Source organism: Symphalangus syndactylus, chromosome 10 (genome assembly GCF_028878055.3).
Source record: "Symphalangus syndactylus isolate Jambi chromosome 10, NHGRI_mSymSyn1-v2.1_pri, whole genome shotgun sequence".
NCBI classification, from domain to species: domain Eukaryota; kingdom Metazoa; phylum Chordata; class Mammalia; order Primates; family Hylobatidae; genus Symphalangus; species Symphalangus syndactylus.
The window spans coordinates 128,355,222-128,375,420 of record NC_072432.2 but is presented as its reverse complement, the minus strand read 5'-3'; the positions used below and the strand labels follow the sequence as shown (position 1 = coordinate 128,375,420).

Genomic DNA, 20,199 nt, shown 5'->3' with positions numbered 1-20,199 from the left:
TTAATAAATAGATAGACTGCTTTTATTCCTAAAACAACCCTAAAAAATATGTATCATTAAAATGTTATGGATGATAAAACAGAATCAGATGCAAAGATATCTGCCCCAGGTCACATAGTTAGTAAAAAGTGAGGCCTGCTTCAAACCCAGCTGTGTCTGACTTCCAAGATGATCCTCATTGCATGTGTCTTAGGAATTCATGTATTTAGCATGTGCTCACTTTTTTTTGCTGCTTGCAAGAGACATGATCTGTCAGCTTCATTATTATTAATGGTGGGCGAATGAGAACTAGCATTGTGGAGTTTAACAGAGCACCAGGAAGACAACTGCCCTTATGTATCGGTCCATCTAAATCCCTGACAAAGTATAATATTTTTTACATTTATGTAGAATTTGAAGTCCAACCTAGGGAGAGTTGGAGGCAGTGCATGAAAATGACAGGAAAGTGATACAGTATCTTCCAAGAACTGGGAAATAAAGGCAATCAGGTGGCCTGCTGAGAGTTAAATAGTAAAAACATGTAAAGTTCCCTTTCAGAGACAGAGTATCTCTTATGCAATAAGACTTGAAAAAGAATTAACACATGGAGTGGGAGTGAATTATCCATCAGAAGAAAGGACAGTCAGAACTAAAGAAAAGATAGTCACTAGAACAAGGGTTGGCAGTGCCTGTCCTCATACCAACCAAAAGACACAACCAAGAACTAAATTGTCTTGTCTAAGTAGAAGGCAACTAAGTTATCTTGTCTAAGCACAAGGTAGTCCTACAGTGAAAATGGCATAAAAGGCAATATTAGCCTGGAATATGATAATTATATAATTATATAATGTTAATTATATACATATATAATTTATGTCACATAAAATATGTGACAATTCTCAATACCTACCCCTAGTCTTACTCTGAGTTCGCCAAACAATCTGGCTTCCCAGGTCCGTGGAGGCAAGAGAGAGTGTACACCATAGATCGACAGGAATGTCTACTTTGACTGATTGTCACATGTCTCACTGTAAAATTGATGGGCATTCTGCCTTCTGTTAGTCTCTTTCAAGTTTAGTTAATGTGATTCACCATCCTTAGTTGAGCATATCCTGATAAACTGTTATACTTAAATTTGGGGGCTGGTCAGCTAAAAATTATACCTTTGACAGTAACAAACTTACCAAGATATTTTCATAATAGCCATTGTGGCCACTGAAGTCAGCCGGTTATTAGCTGGTGACCAGATGACCCAAACTACCTTCTTTCAAACCCTTACAGAACCAATTTAACTCTTTGAGAAGAGGTGTTATCTATCAGCAAACAGACAGACTTCTTTATTTTAGCAGGAACAGGTATACCAATCTATTTATTACATATAATATTTGGAAAAAATTAATCACAACGGTTACAGGACATTGAAATAGAAAATGTCGATGGAAGATGCATTGGACAGGAACTAGAAAGTTATTTCTAAACTCCTCTGCTAATTAGCTATGGGACCTTGGAAAAATCATTTAACTGTTTTGATCCTCAATATCTTTATCTATAAAATGGAGAAATTGAAATATATGCTGTCTACGTTCCTTCCAAAATGCTAGCATTTGCTCACTCTAAGTTGAGATGTTAGCTTATCTTCTAAAAGTCAGAACATTTATTTTGTGCTGAAATGACTTCATTTCTTTCAAATACTGGCTTGCTACTGTCATGGTTGCTCTTGATGATTAAATAAATGTCCTCTAGTGGTCCCCTAATATTGCTAACCCATCGGACGGCATATTTCCTGAAAATGCAAAGTAATATAAGCAATGAAGAAAACTGAACTCCACAGTCTCTGAATTATCTGGGACTTTACTTACTCATCACAGAGAAATGCAGTCTCTATAAAAATTTAGCCTAAATAATTATACTCCCGATTAAATCTCTAATCATTTTCATTCAGGCTCACGTGAAACATCCCAAAAATCAAGAGGCCAGGAATTGCTAAGTCAAGTAAGATAACAAAATCCCCCTTCCATTTCCGAATAGTTAGGCCAATGCGTGTGATTTTTCTAAGATGCTGCATAAGTCGGTCTTCTGTAAAAATATATGTTCACACCTTGCCAGTTAGCTTGGCAGATGGACAATCACAAAGGCGTTTTGTATTCACTGAATAAATACCATCTATACATTTAGCTCATAGAGACAGAATGAGGACTAGCATCTTTACAGGACCAATTAGCAAATATATTCATTAAGCCCCTTTCTCACCTCCATTGTCAACTCCAATCATTTATTTATATCAACTAAAATCTTCTGCCTTCATTATTCAATATTGACTAACAAGTAATGAGGTGATTGTGCTTTCCTAAATGTGTTATTTATATATCCACACTATTCTAATTTTTCCAAGCAACTCACACCCAGTCAATACTGTCACATTAATATGAATGCTTTTTCACATATTTCCTTAATTTAAATAAAACCATACAGCTATTCAACTGCCACTACCTTAGATCAGGCTTCCTTCAATATACTATTTGATTAATGTACTGCCTAGTTGGTTGGTCAGCCTATTTCCAATCGTGCCCCCCTATAATTCATTCTCCATCATGTAGCTCGACTGATCTTTTTAAGCTATAAAGCTGATCATGTCAGCCTTCTGATCATCATTTTTCAATGGCTCTCCAATGCCCTCAGGATAAAATCCTAACTTCTTACGATAGTATATGACATTCCTCATTTTCTTTATCTATTTGACCTCTCCCCTAAAAAGCCCACAGAGAACAATGGGTAAGAATCTGACTCTAGAGTCACATTGCCTGGTTGCAAAATGCCAGTCCTGCCACTTACTGGCTATGTGACTTTGAACAAGTTCACAAATCTCTCTGTACATCTGAGGTAACTGGGGTTGACAACAATAACACATGCCTCACTGAGATGTTTTAAGTTGCAACAGACTACAAAATTGGCCGCACATACTTTCGATCCCCTTAAAATGGAAGTCATTTCTCACATACTTCAATCTGGGTTAACTAAATGACTTGATCTGGCTAAAGAGGAGTTAGCAGAGACTTGTAATGTGCTTGAGAACTGAGATATGTCCTCTTGCTGATCTTAGAGCCCTGGCTGTCATGTGAACCAACCTGGGCTTCTTCACTTAATGACCAGAGACACGTGGCCCAGTCATCTCCACTGCCCCCAGCCAAAAGAAGAACAATTGCCAAACATGTGAATGAGTCCATCCCAGATGAACAGCTGAGCGCAGGTGAATGAGCAAATCCAGCCAAGATGAGCCAAGCCTACCCCATAGGGGAAGAATCACCCTGCAGATTCCTAGACTCAAGAGCAATAGTAAATGATTGTCTTAAGTTACTAAGTTATGGGGTTGGATTTTTTAATGCAGGAAAAGCCAACAGATATAATACAATTGAATGAGTTAATATATGTAAATCATTTTTAAAAGTATGAGGCATATATATGAATATAAGCTGTTATAATTATAACTCAGTTGCCTCTAAAACATTCTGTTCTTACTGAGACCACTAGTACTTATAATCCTAGAACCTGGTATGTGCTGACATCTCCAGGCCTTTTGAAAGTTTATCAACCTGGAATACTGCTGTCCTTACCCTCACCTACCTGGTAAACTCCTAATTCTCTTAGCTTAACTATACCTTCTATTGTGGATCATTTCCTTACTGCATTATGTGGTGTTTAACATCCTTTCTGTGAATTCTCAAGAATTCCATGCTTACCCCACTGTAGTGTTTCCATATTGTACTGTTATTATCTATAGATTTGCCACCTACACCATTTTACAAGCTCCTGAGGGTTAGAAGCTATGTCACTATTGGGTATTAGAAGCTGTTTTATTTTCAGCAACTCTCTATTACAGTGCTGTAGTCAACCCCATAGAACCAACAAGAGTTGACTGTCCAAAACAAAGTTATTTATGTTTGAAGGTTCAAAATGTCTTTAACTAAACTTCTGTTATGCCAAGACTACTTCACTATTGTAAGATTTTTTAAATAAATTAGATGATTTTACATATATTCCTATTAAATTTTACTTCAGTTGTTTCAACCACTATTCCTACTAATTCCTTTTCTTTTTAAAATAGAGCTGTTGTCAACGTTAGCTTTCTCTCTAAAATGTGTGTCTCTTACATGATATGTATGTTTTCTAGGTCTTCATGCAGAAACCAATGATATGAAAATTGAATGGAAGTAGGCAAAATAATTATACTTTCATAGGGTGTGAAAGATGCCCCCATACTTGAGAATACAGTATTTTTTTGTGGTGTTCTACCCATGAAACAGTAACTCCACTTGATCAAACTCATGTTCATTTCGATCGAAATACATAAGGAAAGAACCCATATAGTCAGATAAAGCATCTCTTATACCAACAATCCAGTAACACTTTCCAAAAACAAGATTAGGCAGTTTGAAATCACTTGCTTTTAATTAACACATTAAGATGGTTAGTGACCACTGCATTTTTTTCTGAGTGCTCAAAAGCCATCTGTTTAGTAATTTCAACTAGAATTTTTTGAAAGAGAAATTGTAACAATCTATTATTTTCAGAATCCAAATGTTCCATCAATTTAGAAAATTAGAACAACATCTCCATTCTCCTGACACCTTTCTTGCGCTCAATGAAGCATAAGAAAAAATTAACAGTACTTAACTTCAACACATCAATTCACCTTAACAAAAGTTAAAATAATAATAATGGGCTACATTTATGGAGCACTTACCATGTGTCCCACACTGCTCTAAGCTTATTAGGTAAATAAACTCATTCAATCTTTGAAATAATCCTATGAGGGTTGTACTGTTATTATGTCCATGTAACGAAGAAGCTGGGGTATGGTATTAAAGGGCTATAACTTAACAACATCACATAGCTCCCACGTGGCAGAGCCAGAATTTGCACCTGGGCAGCCCTATTCTGGATCCATCCTTTTAACTACTCAGGGACAACAAAAAGAGACAACTGAAATACTGCTTTGATAACTAGTGTAATCAATCAGGTCTCTCACATGCATTATCTCATTTAGAAGAAATGTCAGTGGATGACTATCAACAGTCTGCCTATCTCTGGCTTGAAAGGTTGTTGGTTGTTCTTTTTGCAAGTAATCACAAACTTCCATATGGAATGGGATAATTATAGTCATTTTCTCTCACCTGGGACATGGTTCTATTCCATTTCATGGAAGAGAAAACTTGATGAGTAGTCTACAATATGTTCAAATGCTTTCTGTAGCACAGCTCAAACATCAAATACAGTATCAGAAGAACAAAGCATCATGATATTAAAGGACATTATTACACACTCCACCAAATGACTAAAGAAAAGGTTTCCATGAACTATCTCCTTGAAGATAAATATTTGGATAGATGCATCATATTTACAATTTATGTAAGCTTGCACTCCTTGTATTTTAAGAAAAGCACAGTTCACCTTAATGACCTATCGTGTGTGAACTCTAATAAAATAAATATGGCTAATATCTACTGCAGTGGTGACTTGTACTTCCTGTAAGTAAAAAATTTCATTAATTTGAACTGATTGTTCTTTTCAAACAACTTGTTGAGTTATTTTAATGTGGCTACTCAGCTGTCTGATAGAACTATCTCGCCACCTGATACAAAACGGTCATGTGAGTACATCCTAATGCAGCTAAGTTCTCCGCTGGTAGTGGAGGAAGTTGGCAAGGACAGATTAATTTGACAATTTAGGTTATAAAGCAAAAGATTAAATAAATGTTACGCAACAGTGACTATTTAGTGAGAGTTTATATTACGGAATATTATCCTACATTGAAACATGAAGTTCTGAAACAGAGGAGAAAATTCAACATAAATTCAACACTTCCTTTGATTTCAGTGCATCTGTGCTATGATCTGACGGCCCTTATAAGACAGCTGGTGTCACTGGGGTTCCTAAATATTCTGAGATGCCAATCAGTTGTTATGAAGCCTATTGAATATGTCAAAATTCATTTTAAAATATTACCTTGTGTGACAAGCCCATCCTTACTGCCTTCAAAAGACCCTTGTATCCAATTTCCACATCTAATAACTCTTAGTCACATAGACAGATGAAGCTAAACTACCTTGCATTCTTCTCCAACTTGAAATTTAGTATGAACATACAAGAAGACACTTACTGATACACAGAGCATTAAACTTTAAAGTCACCAAGGAGAAGCAATGCTGTTTTATCTTGGCAGAGAATGTATTCTGGACATATATTTAAATGTTTGACTTGCCTACAGTAGTAATTTCTGACATTTTCAAATGGTAGTGAATGCTACTGGCAGTAAAAAGCACAATTACATATTTGACAATTATGTCATCCTGGTTAGACATTTTGGATATTATTGTAAGCTATGTCGGATCTTGCCACAAGATGTGTTTTCAGAAGCTGGGTGATGACAAGGAGGCATCACAATGATTTATGGTGCTTGTGACAGCATTCAATTAATTGTTCTTAACTGATTTTAATTAATTGAAAAACAATGTTAGTTTGGGAAACATGACTTTACCTCCGAGGATGAAATACTGATTGAATGGAGTACAGCACTTGCATAAAAGCCCTGATTTCAAATGAATGAGGGAATTTTAAAAAACAGTGGGAGGTGTTCTTTTTTTTCCCTGTTATTCTAGGAAACAGATGAAAATATATTATGCCAATATGGAGTCCAGGAACGTTGATACAAGGATTGTAAATACGACAGGTTAAAACACATCCCAGTAATTCTCATGGAGGTCCTAATAGAAGGTTATCTTCCTTGTACTTTTAAAATAACTTTGATTTGTTCTCTTTGTCTCTAGGGTCTTCCTTCTCTATTCCTTCTCCATCCGACTCGTCAAACTACTTCCCTTGCAAGTTGCTGCTGAGGATGTGATTTAGTGCATTTTAAAGTCTGTACAGTTTTATTCACTTTAATATCATCAAACCATAGCTCATGCACCATGCCCAGCATATGTATTTTCTGAATATTTGCCAAATGAAACAAATGATCTTCACTCTGACATATACTGGGTGTTTGCTCCATAGCAAGCTCTTTACATATATTATCTCATTTAGCCCTCACAAAAGACCTAAGAAGATGAGGTTATTGTTGTCCCTATTTTAGAGATAAGCAAAATAAAAAAAGTTTTCTGAGGTTAATTTGCTTACCCAATCAAGATCATACAAAACCCAGGCCTGTCCAGCATCTGAGTCTGAACTTTTAAATACTACTTCACAATGGGCAATCCAGAGATTACATCACACCTCTGTAAAAAATCATCTTCCATGGTCCAAACTTTTTGGCAGAGTATCCAAGGCCTTTCTAAATATTCTCTGAAACAATCTTTTCAGCTTCTTAACCCATCATTTCTCTACACACATTCCCACTTCCACTGCTTGTTTTGTAGACACTCAAATACACAACTCTTATGTCGTGCATCCTTTCTCCAATCCCCCTTTCTCTCCTCTCATTTTATGAAATTGTATTCAGCTCCAAGACCTGTTTCAGTTACACTCTCCTCCATGAGGCCTCCTGCACTGAGTCCTATGATGACTTTATTCTCTAGGCTTTCCTAGGCTTTGTGATTTATGCAATTATTTGTCAAATTAGGGTGGACACTATCTAGTCCTGCTTGCCCAATAAATTGTGTCTCTGAAAACTAACTACGTCTTACTTTTACCTATTTATCCATCATTATGGACCCAACTGTGTTCCCCAGATATTCATATGTTGAACCTCTAACCCTCAGCATGAGCATATTTAGATATAGGACCTCTAAGGAGGTATTTAAAGTTAAATAAAATCATAAGAGTGAAGCACTAATCCACCAGAACTAGTATCCTAAAAAGAAGATGAAGAGACACACAGATGCAAGGTCAGGAGAAGATAGAAAAACTATCTAGAATGTGTTTTGCCTTACAGAGCTTTGCAGGTTACTTGCAAATTTTTTTATTTTTATTTTTATTTATTTTTTTGAGACAGGGTCTCAGTCACCCAGGCTGGAGTGCAGTGCCAAAATCTCAACTCACTGCAACCTCAGCCTCCTGGGTTCAAGCAATTCTCCTGCTTCAGTCACCCCTGTAGGTGGGATTACAGGGATGCGTTACCACATCCGGCAGATTTTTGAATTTTTATTAGAGATGAGGTTTCGCCATGTTGGCCAGGTTGACTCGAACTCCTGACCTCTAGTGATCTGCCTGCCCCAGTCTCCTGAAGTGCTGAGATTACAGGCATGAGCCACCGCTCCCAGCCTAAATTACTTGTAAATTCTTGAAAGCCTAACAATTCAGGTAATTTACGCATAGCTTACTCTCTATCCCTTGTATTTCATTTACGCATTTATTGGGAGATTTGCAAAGAAGATATTAAAGCAAACAGAACATCAATTCCACACTGGATTATATACTAAAACATAAACAAAATTAGAAAATTAGGTATTAATTTCTATGCCATTGCAGTCTTTTTAAAGAGACACCAGAAACTTTCAAGGGTATTTGAATAATGTGTCTAAATATAAAAATAAAATTATCAGAATAGAAGTCTAGATATGAAGAATCTTGAATGGCCTCAAAACTGCAGAAACACTTAGTATATTTCATTTAAAAACAATATTGTAATTCATAACATCAGTAAAACTACCACTAAATTTAAAATTAATCAAAATTCAAAGTTGGCATACTAGGTTGAAGATTCTCACAATTCTTTTGATTACCTGTAACAGGACTTCCTGGAATGCTTGCTTAACATGCAATTACTTGGGCCCTACCCCAGAACTAGTGAATAGCAATTTCTGGGAGATAGAACCTTGGAATCTGCATTTTAAATAAGTTCCCTATGAGAGGCTTACATCTTTTAAAGGTTGAGAAGATTCTACATTATTAGGTAATAAACAGTAACTTGCAATGAAAAAAATGTGAGAGAAATGGTTCATAGGAATTCTGGTATTTCAGCCTAAAACAAATAATGTTTGAAAGCTAATAATAACAACTATCCACAACTAACCTTTGGGATTAATATTTATTTTTAGTGTTCTTGGCTTGTTTCAAAGGAGACTTACACTTAACTAATATTCATGTTGGCCAAGGACATCCAGACACATATTTCCCAGTTAACACAGTCAAAGACCCACAAATGCTGAGAAGAACTTGCATGAGCCATGAGGGAGACATAGGATACACAATGATTCTGGGCATTATCCCTGAGCAAATGATGCTGTGACTATGGCAACTAATGCGGGGCTTAACTCTCCTGTGTACCTCAGTGTTGCACCTGCAACGGGGGACAGTAGGGCTAGAAATCACTGCAGTGCCTTGTGTTTTGCAAATATACGACTTTTGGTAGCACTGTTATTAATCTGAGTCACACTTCAGTTCCCCAGTCTATAGGTTGAAATAGGCATTTCATTGAAATGTTGCTTGGTGATAACAAAAAAATGTGGAGGAATTTCACAAGTGTTTGAAGGTCCCAGAATTGTTCATGAGGAAGAATGAGAGCCCAGCTGATTAGGGATCGACCCTCAGCCAGTGTTTTTACGGAAAACAGTTTTCCTAGGAGGTACCAGGTAAAAGGCAAATGGTAAGCAATGGTCTTAAAATCACCATCCCTATCTAGCCAGGCTGGCTCTCTCCTCCCTTTAACCAGTGATGACACAAGTTTCATGTCCTCTAAGTTTCATAGCATAATGATTCTTCCCTGTTAAAGACTAAAACATCCATGGCATGGAATAATCATTACTGATTCACAAGTCATGGCTGTGTTTGTAATTCTAGTATAAACAGGGACCATGCATGGAAACCATCCCTTCTCAGGAAGTGTCATTTTGTATGTATAAATATTGATCGAGCTTTGGTTCCTACTACCAGATGGCAGACCTGTGAAATTCTAATAAAGCTGAAGAGATTCAAACAGATTATCATTCACTGAAAGGCACTGGAGACCATTGTGAAGGCCAAAGTTTTTATTTCAAAAATAAGTAATTAGAGTTGACAGGAGAAGTGTAATAGGGCCCAAATGAATAAATTTGTTAATTGGACTTCCCTGGGGTAGTGGTTAACCCAGGACTGTTTGGTCATGAAACCTGCTCGTATCTATAGTTTCAAGGTAAGAGTGTCCTTGGATTCCAGGCACAAAATGGAATCCCAGATGAGACTGTAGCATTGTAGTAACCAATGAGAATTTTGTCATACCTACTCAATGTGAGGCCTTGTTAATTACTTGCTGACAGAATACCTCCTTGACAGAAACCCATGGTACACAAATATCATGTGTTAAAGGCTGCCACCTCTAAGATTATATTTACAGATATATATATACACACACACACACACACACATATACATTGTGACATAGAAAAGGCTTAAAATGGGAATCTCTATTGGTTATATAGCAAGCATTTCCTTCTTCTTAGTAAGAAATATATAAAGAATAATCAAACTGGTAGGAAAAAGTTGCCTCTATAGCAAATGAGAAGTCGATTATCGCAGGCCTGAGTGCATACCCTCAATATTGCCACATATGCCAATAATTAGGGCTTGCACTTTCATACATTCCAAATGAAAATTTCAGAAGGTTCCCCCCAACAGTCTTTTCCATTGCAATCAATGTTGTGCTTCTGACATTGAATCAATATTAATTGTAAAGTTCCCATGTGGCATTTCCATATGCATGTGTAGGAAGGCAAGGTCAATTCTATCCCACAGCATTTTCTCCTCACCTACCCAAAAGACTGCACTAGTGGAAATGCGAGGTTAATTAAACCAAGTTCACTGCAAATGACCATGCGTTGCCTGCCCTTCCTTTCTATTGCAAACTCTATCAATTAAATCTAAGGCAATTTAAATTATTTTCCACTAACTCAGGCTTCCCTTTTCCCCTATCCATCCCTGCTAACTCTTTATTGAGCCTCTCCTCACTTAACCAAAGAAAAACTTTTAGGTCTTCTCACTGTCCCATTAGTAACTAGTACCAGTCAAACAGCAGTTGTCAGAACCATGTCATATAATACTTAAGAATATCTGCTGCTTAGACTAATAATGCCTCCTCACCTAGGCCCCTTAACAAAGTGCAAAATCTAGATCAGAAAACATCAGGCAGATAAGGACTCTTGTCTAGATGACCTGTAATCAGCAAAAAGTAGTAATGAGTCACTACGAAGACCTTATTGACCTCAAAGTAAGTTCTGTTCTTGAATTCTAAGTTATCTTACGGGATAGGCCAAGCTGGTCCAACCTGCGGCCCATGGACCACATGCAGCTCAGGACAGCTTTGAACACAGCCCAACAAAAATTTGTAAACTTTCTTAAAACATGAGATTTTTTGTAATTTTTTTTTTAGCTCATCACCTATCAGTAGTGTTAGTGTATTTCATGTGTGACTCAAGACAATTCTTCTTCTAATGTAGCCCAGGGAAGCCAAAAGATTGGATACCGTGGGATAGACCATCATTGTAATTTTCACAATTGTGAATACATTTGTACTGATGAAATTTGAGATTTGACAAATAGCTCAAACTGGAAATCTCAAATGACAAACTAAATACAACAAGAAAAATAACAATGAAACAGCATGAATCTGATCTATCAATGATGGATCAAATTTTTAGTTAAACCATTTTGAACTATTCCAAACAGAAATGGAAATGTAGGCATAGAAAAATGTCTAGCCATCCAAGAAGTGTATTCCAACTTAAGCAGATACTCCATGTGAACATCTTCAATGTAAAATTTTGGAGATAATTCATGATGGTGATGATTTTATTACAGAAGGCCTTTATTCTCTAATTCCCAATGTAAATCTAAAGTAATCTCCTTCCTGAAATAGCTAATACATCAACTGGTTAGTAACCAACAGTTACTAATATTTCACTAAAGATTTTGAGACAAAAATAAAGTTCACGCAAAATAATCACTTTTAGAGAGTATAGACTGCTCTCTCTTGTTCACTCTCTTTTTCTGTAAATAAGTAGTCTTCATAGTATTCAGGCAAAACCATAGAAAATTTTTAACATGTTAGGAGTGGCTATAAGTCCTAACAAGTTAAAAGCATCTCTCCCTTTAAAAATGACTATAATTATGCTTATAAAATTATATTTTAACCTAAAAATATAATTGATAATCTTGAGAAACTGTTAAAAAAAAAAACCTCAGTGGATATTTTTAAGCAAATTTCATTAGGTGAGAACATATTGAAGCCATCTCATCAGAGGACACACACGCACACACACACGCGCACACACACACACACACACATCGCCCATTCCAACGTTCCTAATTTTACATTTTTTCATTTACCTCAAATCATTTATTCAGTCTTCTGTATAGTTTAAGACAAGTTCCTCTTATTCTTTTCACATTTCAGGTGAAGAACAAAATACTTAGCTATCCTTCTATTGCAGTGTTGTTTACTTACACCAAGTTTAGCAAATGGATTAATTTATCTCACAGAAAGCCATATTATCCTAATCATATTTCTGTGTGGTAAGCAGAAAAAGTATCATTTATATATTGGTAAGGGGAAAAAACATCAGAGAGAGAGAGAGAGAGAAAAGAAAGAAAGAAAAAGAAAGAGAGAAAGAAAAAGAAAGAAAGAAAAGAAAGAAGAGAGAGAGGGAGGGGGAGTGAGGGGAAGGGAGGAAGGGAGAGAGAAAAGAAAGAAAGAAAAAGAGAGAATGAAAGAAAGAGACAGAGAGGGAGGGAGGAAGAAAGAAAGAAAAAGAAAGAAAGAAAAAAGAGAAAGAAAGATAGAGAGGGAGGCAGGCAGGGAGGGAGGAAGAAAAAAAGAGAGGGAAAGGAAAGAGAAAGAAAGAAAGAAAGAAAGAAAGAAAGAAAGAAAGAAAGAAAGAAAGAAAGAAAGAAAGAAAGGGGGGGAGTGAGGGGGACGGAGGAAGGGAGAGAGGAAGAAAGAAAGAAAAAGAGAGAAAGAAAGAGAGAGGGAGGGAGGGAGGAAGAAAGAAAGAAAGAAAAAGAAAGAAAGAGAGAGGGAGGCTGGCAGGGAGGGAGGAAGAAAAAAGAGAGGGAAAGAAAGAAAGAAAGAAAGAAAGAAAGAAAGAAAGAAAGAAAGAAAGAAAGAAAGAAAGAAAGAGAGAAAGAGAAAGAAAGAGAAGAAAAAAGAAAAGAAAGGAATTTCCCCCAAAAGTCTTGGTATCTAAGTGGCTCACACACAATTCTACGGTATTTTGCTAAAAACCCAGGCTTCCTCCAGAGGGGTGATTTCCTGGGTGTCTGGGTTGGAATATAAAGGACCTTAGATGGTCTCTCTGTTTTTTGAACTCCATCTATTTAATTTTAGAGAATCTCTGGACTTAAAGGGAAGGGACCTACCGATGGGACACAAGCCTCTGAGAACTTACCAGCTCTCAAGGAATTCCATGCTATTTTAAGATAGTTCTGATCGTGGTTATTTCTTCATTTATATTCAATTAAAATTTGTTTTGTCACTTAACGTCCATCCATCCTACTTCTCACTTGGAGTCACACAGAACAAATATACCTCTCTTACATATGTTTTCAAATATTTGATGACAGCTATCATAATTTGCTTATTTCTTAAAATGATAAGGCTGAAATTATTGCCATTTCATGAGGATGACCTTCAGAGTAAAGCTGGATGATCATGGAAAAAATTATCAATAGCGCTGCTTCAATTCTTCAGCCTAAAATAATATAATACATTTCTGAGGCTTTCAAACTAATATAAATGAATATAATAACTTCCTTTTGTTCATAGCTGATTACATTATATTACAACAGCATGACTTCCAGAGCTAGTATGCAAAAGTAATTTATTTTTCTCCCACATCTGTAACTATTTGGGAGAGCAGCTAAGTCTTAATAATTATGCTGCATACACAGTAAATAGAGCAAACCCAATAGGTCACACTGTGACTATAGTTCAGAGAGAGAACAATTATTTTATCCCATATAATTTGCATCCAACATTTCATATAGAAAATGAAAGAGAAAAACATAACACTGGCTTACAAAATTACTACAGTCTTTTAATATTCACTCTTCTTTTTTTTTCTGTTTAGCAGCTTTTCCGTCTGGAATAGGAAAACACACACATGCACGTACACACACGCTTGTGCACTTACAGCATAAATGACACGCCTGAACAATTTTCATTAAAAAGTCATTTCCTTTTAGGTTGTGATTCATTTTACTTTGTCTGACATAGATTAAGTTATTATGAAATTAACTAAAATTGCTGGCATGTCATTCAATTTTTTTTTTCTCTTTTCCTCCCCCCATACAAAAACAACATTCCGCCATCTAAAGAATGGTCAAAGTCAAGAAACGGGTTTTCTTCTTTCATCAACAGATATTGCCTAACATGTTTTTTTTCCTAAGTAGAGTAAGTAAAAAATGCAAATCAACAGCAAGTAAGTATCTTCCCTGAGAACCATGTCTGTATCAGGCCACTATTGAGAAATCAAACCAGTGTGTTTGTGGGGTTTAGAATATTATTATTAGTGAAATATGTGAAATATGAAGATGATTCTCCTGTGACACTTAAGGAAAAAAAAAAAGTCCAGGGCAATTTTTCCTGCCAATCAAGGGATTCTGTCAAGACTTTCTTTGTTTTAGAAGTCAAATCTCATGGAGAGATCAATGTGAGTCCCTTTGAGAAATGCAGTCTACTATCCTTTGTTTTTTTTTAACATGGAGGAGCTCCAAAACGTACAAAACAAAATTAAAAGCACCATGACAAGGACGAACAACTTAGACTGTTAATAAAATACAACTAGAGAACCTGAGTAAACTGCACAAACCTCCTGAGTAAAATGGCTTTAGCTGATCATTTACATGCCCTGATTTTGTTGCGGTAATGACTAAGATTAACTAAGAACTCCATTAGCATTGTTGCCTGTGAAGTGTGCTTGCTTGCTGCTCTCAGAAGGCCTGCCTCCTCTTCAAAACCCATAAACAAGCTGCCTCACAGTGGACAATTGATTTTAGGCATTCAAGCCCATTAACTTCGGTACAATTATCAAAAAGCAGAGGAGAGAACGTATCCAACTAAGTAAACTCTCATTACTACACAACATCTGCTACGCAACAGAATTTTTTCCAGAAGTTAGAGTTAAAATCATGAAATTCTGAGTTGTGTTAACTCAGATTTAAATGTTGGTTCCAGCACTTATGAGCTCTGAGCCTTTCAGTAATTAATTCTAACTCTCTAAACTTACACTGTTTAGCCATGTATCCTACTGAATATTAGCCATGTATTAGCCATGTATTCTACTGAACACTTGAAATGTGGCTACTGTGACTGGGAAGCTGAATTATAAATTTTATTCTGTTTCAATTAATTAAAATTTAAATTTAAAAATAGATCCTTTATCTAATTATTTGAAAAACTTTTAGGCATGTTGGAATATTTTGGGTCTGTAAACATATTATTTCAATTAAACATTTTATAAAATTGTAATACAGATCAAGTAAGTATTTCCAGTGAAAATTTAGCATCCAAATTGAGATGTGCTCTATGTAGAAATAGGCACTGATTTCAAAGACTTAGTATACAAAAAAAGAATGAAAAATACCTCATTAATAATGTTTGATATTGATTATATGTTGACATAATAATATATTGGATGAATTGAGTTGAATAATATATATATTTAAAATTAATTTCTCCTGTTTCTTTTTCTCTTTTTTAATGTGGCTGCAAAAAACTTAAATTATATACATAACTCAAATTTATGACTTGCATGTTTCTATCAGATAATGCTTCTCCAAACATTTGACTCCTTATTTGTGAAATGTAAGGACATTAACTACATTGTAGGGTTTTATAAACATTAAAATGTACACATATAAAGTATAAGTGGTCACTTTTATTAAGACCGTATTATCTAACAGAGGATGACATACTTATCTTGTGCAATATTTAATACCTTAAAGTCCAAATGTGTATCAAATATGTCTATTACCTACACTGTAAGTTTTTCTTTTCTCTTTAATACTTTGCAATACAAGATCTTCACAAATGCTTTAATGTGTTCTCCAAAAAATTAAAAGATTTTTTTAAAAGAAATTTAACTCGTTTTCTATTGTGCCTTCAGATAGCATCCAGTCAAAATCCCTACTCTCTTTGGTCTATCATGTGCACTTGTGTGCACAACCCAACCCTTATTACATCTGGTCACAGAAAGAAGGTTCTTTAAAACAGCCTTCTAAAATCATCTAAAAGCCGTGGTGTAGCACAGCATCTGAGGAAAAAACAGCACGGAGTGCCCTGTGATGCTCTCATTTGGTGATCAGGTCACTTTGTTACATCATTTTTCAGTTGTATTTGGTTTAGCCCTCTCCTTTTATAACAAGGGAGACATGCAGAATCCTAACAAAAGGAAGTAGTGGAGAGATTGAATTTCTCCCATAAAAGGATTTTCCAGATTTGGCTCTCAGCCCATCTCCATTTGGAGATTCAGAGCTTCTCTCATTCCTTCAAACCCACTGGCACCACTGAGCTGCTCAATGCTAAATAAATATTTCAAATATAAGGGTAAGCTGTTGAATTTATCCAAAGTGGATTAACAAGAGTCCAATTCTATCCCTTCTTCCTCCCTCCTTCCTTCCCCCAGCATCTCTAATCCCATTTAATCAGGCATAAAATTTTATATCTCTCTAACTCATGGCCTCGCCATTGCCAAATTTCACAATTCATCTCCCAGGTTTGTTCTCTCTCGTTCTCTCTGTCTCTGTCGAATAATTTTAGACTTACATTGCATCAAGAGTTCCTGTACATCCTGCCTGCATCAATAATTACTGTATTATTTACCCAAGAGATTTTCCATTTCCCTCATTCTTTTTACATTTTTAAATCAAATTCCATGAAAAAAAAAACCAGTTCCCTCTCCCCATTCTTCTATTCAAGTATTTATTTATAGTAAATTATATAAGAAGAAGGCCATTTGTTTGAGGCTGCCTCTGTACTTAACATTCCTATGTAACAAACTGCAACCTAACCTAAGAATGCAAACAAACCAAAATGTAATTTCGTAGAATAGTTTTTGTAACAGCCATATTTCAGCCAATCAGAGGCAGCCAACTCAATACGCCATGCTAAATAACAGAAATGCCTCAGCCTACCATGCCGAAGTAAGGCAAACACCTAGCTGTAACTAATCAGATGATTTCTCTACCTTGCTTCCACATTCAGCTTGTAATAGCTTGCTACTCAGGTTACTGGATGGAGCTCTTTAAACCTCTTCTGGTTCTGAGTGCTGCCTGATTCATAAATTGATTTTGCTCAGATAACCTCTGTGAAATTGGTCTAAAGCTCTTAACATTTGTATCAATAAGGACTCATCTAGATATCTATTTACCCTATAGGTTATAAATGGAATACCATTGTTATTTATTGACTTATTTGCTCAAGCTGTGCCACCTTTGACCATTGGGAACTCTTGAAGTTTGACTCTTGTATCCTTTCAACACGTCATTATCCTTTTTGAACACTTTCTTACTTTCTGGCACCACAAGACACCTCAAGGTCATCTTACATTCTCCCTGTTCCATCTCTGGAATCAGTAATTTCTTGAAGGAGATAATTTCTTACATTAACAAATGTATTTAGAAACCAAGATCTAGGAGCAAGGTGTGCTTGTTGCTACTGGAGCTTCAGTGCTTCCAGTCCCTCTCAATAGGCAGAGCTAGGAAATACATGGATGTATACACATAAACATACACACACATCTATATTCCTGTTGGTGTCTATCTGCATGTACACTAAAACCTATGCATTCATATTAATATCTGTCATCCCAATCCAACACCACAGGGTTTATTTTATATTTCTCCCTCTCCTTATTTGTAACTTGATATTTTCAATACAAAGAAATCCACCTCTCATTATCTACAGAATACTATTTCTTCAATCCCAGAACATCAAAAGTAACTTCACAATTACTAACCCACACCCTGTGGGGAACAAAGTTACTAACTGAAGTACAGTATTTGCTATTTGTTTATCCTTCTTCTAAGCTTTAGTTTCATAATATCTAGTCAGAATATTGTTTTCCAAAGTTACTTAGGTTAGTTTTTCTTCTTCCTCCAGGTGGAGTCATTTATGATACAGTTAGGTTCATTTATTACTGCTTGTATTCCCTTCGGCTTCCTGATTAATTTTATTTATTTTTAAATAGATGATACATTACTCTGCTTTTTTTTGTTTGTTTGTTTGTTTGTTTTGAGAGGGAGTCTCTCTCTGTTGCCCAGGCTGCAGTGCAGTGGTGAAATCTCGGCTCACTGCAACCGCTGCCTCCAGGGTTCAAGTGATTCTCCTACCTCAGCCTCCCGAGTAGCTGGAATTACAGGCATGTGCCACCACAACCAGCTAATTTTTGTATTTTTAGTACAGACGGGGTTTTGCCATGTTGGCCAGGCTGGTCTCGAACTCCTGACCTCAGGTGATCTGCCTACCTTGGCTTCTCAAAGTGCTGGGATTAGAGGCGTGAGCCACCATAGTTCCTAAAGGTCAAGCTAAACTAAAGTGTAAGAGAAGTGCTGTTGTTCCTCATCTCCACTACCTCAGTCCTCTTCCTTCTACTCCTTCCTCATCCACTTTCTATAGGTAATTTATCTCACTGGTTTCTGATTTATCTTTCCAGTATTTCTCTTGTACAAATTAGCAGGTGCATGCTTATTTTTCATATATCCTTTTTATTTTAGTAAGTTAGGAATATCTCAGAGTAACCCTTGTGCACTTTGCCTTTCCACTTTACAGCATATCCTGGAAATTATTCAATAGCAATCAATTCACAGTAATTTTCCTCACTCTATTGTACTGCATTGTACTCCACTGTGTAGATGCACTGTCATTTATTCAACCATTCTCTTATGTGTGAATATTTAGATAGTTTCTAATATTTTGCTATTACCAAGAATACTACAGTAAATAATCTTATCCACTTGTCTTTTCATATTCTTGCAAGTAGATCTTTTGCATAAATTCCTGAAAGTGAGATCCTGAGTTAAAAGGTGGTCTTGTTATGTATCACCATTTTTTCCTCCAGAAGAGCTGTGCCAGTTTGCATCTCCATCAGCAGAGAATGACAGTGCCACGCTTTATGTATTTTTTATTTTTACTCTAACACAACCTCCACAAAGCAAGCAAATCATCAAGAGGGAAGAAAGGAAGGAGAGAACAGAGGAGAAGAATAGACCCAGCAGTCTGAACACATCACTGTCCAGCTTAAGGATGACGACAGTTCCTCACTGGCTGTGAAATGAAGCCCTTATGCCTTTGAATACTCTTGCAAGGCTCTTTCCAGGTTTAGCAACTCTCTCCTGGCACTGTTTTTATCAGGGGACCTGCCATGCCTCAAACAGTCTATGATCAGTTTCCAACGTTACCAGTTTGGTCACACTCTTCGCTTTGCTTGCAATTCCACACTCCCACCCATCGTAACATATTTTGGAAACCTTATTCCAATTGGTCCTTCAAGCTCAAATGTCAACTCTACTTCCTCAGAAGAAGGGTATATTTTACATCTTCCTTAGTGTTCTAGAATTTCTTCATTCACACCATCCTGACTGCACTGAACCCACCGTGGTATTTTCGGCACCAGGCATATCTGGCTCCTTTGCACAAGTGTTTAATCATTGACAGTGGAGACATTGTCTTTGAAGCTCCAGTACTGCAGGTGTACCAATTTTGAAATAAACAAAAAATAAATAAACAATACATAAAAATAACATTGCCCTTTATTCAAAAGCATGCTTCCCTTTCACATATTTCTTCTAACCTAATCACTTTGTTAACGTTCAAGTACCACTTCTCTAATAAGCACATTTTGAAAGGGCAAATGCCAATACTTAAATTCAGTACTGCCAAGTACACATCCTTCCAACACTTCTCCTCTTGACATTATGTGGAATTTTGCTCTATTTTCCTTGCTTTACTTTCTTAGGATATTGTGCAACCCTACTGCTGTTGAACACATATGTTCGGGCCCTACTCAACATACACATACTTTATCAGCCCTCCTCCCCTCCTTGTAGTATCCAAAAAAAAAAAAAAAAAAACCTAGAATGATCAAAAATATTAAAAGCCTAAGTAATCAATCTTTATTCTGACAAAGACTCAGGTGGTGACAGTACAATATACAGAGACATTAAATTGTGTTTTGTTAAAGTGTCAAAGGAGCCTTGCCCATCCCCCATCTCCAACACACACATTCAAGAGAGTACCTAAGCCTTTGAATCCAAGAA

The 20,199-nt window shown here is 36.3% G+C and overlaps 1 protein-coding gene across 6 annotated transcripts in view; it reads right to left on the bottom strand.

Moving 5' to 3' along the window:
• UNC5D (unc-5 netrin receptor D) overlaps positions 1-20,199 on the bottom strand; it is a 564,646-nt gene that overhangs the window by 482,356 nt on the left and 62,091 nt on the right. The gene's annotated exons all lie outside the window — the stretch shown is intronic.